This window comes from Tasmannia lanceolata, unplaced genomic scaffold (assembly GCF_043159265.1).
Source record: "Tasmannia lanceolata isolate RefF3 unplaced genomic scaffold, GAP_Taslan_0.1 ptg000003l, whole genome shotgun sequence".
NCBI classification, from domain to species: Eukaryota; Viridiplantae; Streptophyta; class Magnoliopsida; order Canellales; family Winteraceae; genus Tasmannia; species Tasmannia lanceolata.
In genome coordinates, this window is record NW_027518680.1 from 14275266 (window position 1) to 14278581 (window position 3316).

At 35.7% G+C, this 3316-nt stretch overlaps 1 long non-coding RNA gene across 1 annotated transcript; it reads left to right on the top strand.

Moving 5' to 3' along the window:
- Positions 1-361: 361 nt before the first annotated feature.
- Positions 362-2439, top strand: LOC143861426 (uncharacterized). The gene is made up of 3 exons (XR_013239963.1): positions 362-412; positions 2071-2187; positions 2266-2439. It is a non-coding gene; the product is annotated as an uncharacterized LOC143861426 (long non-coding RNA).
- The last annotated feature ends 877 nt before the right edge of the window (positions 2440-3316 follow it).

Sequence of the window (3316 nt, forward strand, 5' to 3'; positions counted from 1 at the left end):
TCTTCTTCAATCTTCTCGAAGAGATTATGGATGATTTCTTATTCTATTTACTCTGAGGTTTTGTGGCTTTCATTTTCATATGGTGTGTAGAATTGTGTTTTGCTTTGGTTGAGTCTTCATTTTTTCTTGATTGTTTTTTCTGGGTTCTTTAAGGTTAGTTGATAGTTTTTGTTTGTTCTTTAGTTGATTTTTTCTTTCTTTTGTTTAATGGAATTTTCGTTTATTAATTTCTTTTATGCCTTATTTTTTTCTGTTCATTTTGTACTGCAACTCTCTCTCTCTCTCTCTCTCTCTCTCAAGACTTAACTTGCTTTTCTGCCATAGCTGTGAGCCTCATAATGTGAAGTTCATCGGTTCAATCCCAGCTTCCCACCATACGGTTGAAGGGGTGTAAACTTCATGCAAGGTTCATGTTTGTTTGCATTTTTCTTAAATGTTCATATTTTTCTTTCACAAGGCTGATTCTCATGAAATTCTGCTTTGTTGTTTTGTGATTCAGCATCCATGATATGCTTTCGTGTTAGGTGCACACACGATGTTTTGGTGACCAATTTTGTGGAAAATTAGATACTAAATTAATGTCAAATATATCTGAAGCTAATTTATGCTTTATTACTGTTAATCTAGGTTGTTTTTTTTATCATAAACATGTTCTACAAACAGAATTTTATTCATAACCCTGTTTGGATTGCAACAAAAACAATTCTGAGGGAAATTTTTTTCGTAAGAAGATATTTTCTTTCTACAATCTAGAGGAAAATGATATAATTATGGCTCATTAAGAGGGATATTATCATAAATTGAATGGCACTTCATAAGTAAAAATTGAATTGGGTTTGTTTTAATCATCTTTTTGTGTGTAAAAAAGAAATAAATTTTAGAAACAATTTTTCCTCTCAAAACTTTTCAAGAAACTTCCAGCAATCCAAACAGAGCCTAAAACAATATTATCTCATAAATTAGTCAAACTAAGTTAAACACCATACAAAATATTTGATCTGTTAATCATAATCTGCAACAATACCTTACTGTGTATTTTGGGAAACTAAGAAGATCGAAGGCACAATAAGGAAGCTCATAAATCTGGAAACAGATGCCTTCCATAGATTGATGGGCAGGGTAACTCGCTTTCATTGGTAGTGGACAGGCAAAGGAGATGCATCTCCAAATCTTTTCTCCCTTTGAGGCGAGACCTCTGAAGTGCGTCTTCCTCTTATCGTCACATGATACAGAAATAAAACTTCCCAATGAATCACTTAACAACAACGTCTCACTCAATCCAAAATACAATGTACATTGACCTTTTAATATGTAAATGGCCGAATAAGGTCTTAATTTCTTTTGATCTCAACTACACTACATATACACGTGAAAAAACATATCTCCACCTACATAAATCAGCTAGCCATGTTCACTTAAATCAGATAAGAAACATGTTGAGTCACTGCCCAACTTAACATTGATACATACTGCAATATCTTCCCTCTCAAATCAGAGAAATTTATTTGCAACTAAGCCTCGACCAAATAAAACGTTGAAGATTTGCTGATGAGTCTCTTACTCCCTCATGACTAGATGATATGAGTGGCTAAAGATGGCAGTCCATTAAATTGGTGCGCTTAGGCGTAGTCATTGTACGTTAAGATGATGAATTGATGATGACGCATCTATGTATTATGTCTAAATCTTGTAATTCTTCTCTCTTCAAAAGTCGGCGAGATGAAATCATTTATTTTCTATATTTTTTTAGAGAGGCGACATTTTATTCTACAACTTGACTATATAGTCTCTGCCATAAGTGCTTCCTCTTTAGAAGAATGAGTCCAAAATGGTAAGAGTGCCACTACCTTCCTGATGATGATTAGTGAAGGTGACACTAAGTCTACCATTTAACATCACCCGCAAGATCCTTCAGTTCGGCAAATAACTGTGAAACTGAATTTATTAAATCAGAACTTACAATAATAGTCCTTGTTCATCCTACAAAAGATGAGTTTGTCTTGCCAAAATAGGGCCTTCTCTTGAACTCATGCCAAATTTTACATGATGCTGATACTTTTATTTTTGCAGGCTTTTAATGAAGCTATCTCAGAGCTGGACACTTTGGTCGGGGAATCGTACAAGGACATCACATTGATCATGGAGCTTCTCAGAGACAATTTGACACTATGGACATCTGATATTACGGTAGATCCTTTGCTTTGTTGATGATTGTTGCCTTTGTTGACTTGCTTGGCCTGATTTGCTGGGTGTTGTTCGCTGCAGGAGGATTTTGGGGATGAGATTAAAGTAGCTCCGAAGTTTGAATCAGGAGAGGGATAGTAATGAAGAGTTCATCTTCCTTTGGGAAAAGGTACAGTTACTGGGTTTGTTATGCAGATGAACTAGGTGTAGAGATTCTATTGGATATGTCATAGCATGATTTAGGAATTAAAAGTTCTCAACCCTGTGAGGTGTGGATGAATTTAAGTTTATCAGAAAAAGAACATGGCTTAACGATTGATTCTTATGCTACTTGAGTCAATTCTACTATATTGTAGTCTTCTCCGCTGTGATTGGCGCGGCAAGATCTATATAATCTTTGCTTATCTGAAAATTGTTGTTTTTTTTTGTTGCATAACCTGGTGCGATTCAAAGGCTAGAACTGATTTATCCTAAATTTTGATCCATTTTAGAATATTGATCTATAGAAGAAACTAGCGGCCCTAGACAACGACAACCAAGATTTTATAGTCATCTTCGAGCTGAGGACGATAAATGAAAAAAAACCAATCATCCCCCCTCAACAATTCAAATAAAACTATCATGTTCCTTTTTCTATTGATAAGTGGCTTGTAGAGATTTTCGTCATTGAAGGCAACTCTGTGTAAAATTTCCTTTCCAGCCAGGCCCCATTGGTGCCCCACTGGTATCACGGATTTAAATGAGATGGAAGTTTGGGCTCTTTGTACCATTGACAAAGCGGATTTGGAGCATCTCTTGATAGAGGGAGACTCTCCTAATGTTATTAGATGGATGGATGGATCTCACCTTCCCCCGTGACAATTGGGAGAGCTTTTTGATGAGATCCAGGATTCTCCTCCCGGCTTCCCATTTAGATTTCCTCATGTTAAAAGATCAGATTGCCTAGCCCGATCAGGAATTTCTCGCCCCAGGTTTTACCATCTCCCCCCTGATTCTCTTATTTTAATGAAGAATAAAAACCAAGAATAAATCCAAGAGGAACGTGATTTCATAAAAATATAATTATGGAGTAAATCCATTGATAGATTTCACAACATCCCAAACCAATATCAAACCAGAGATTAACATATAT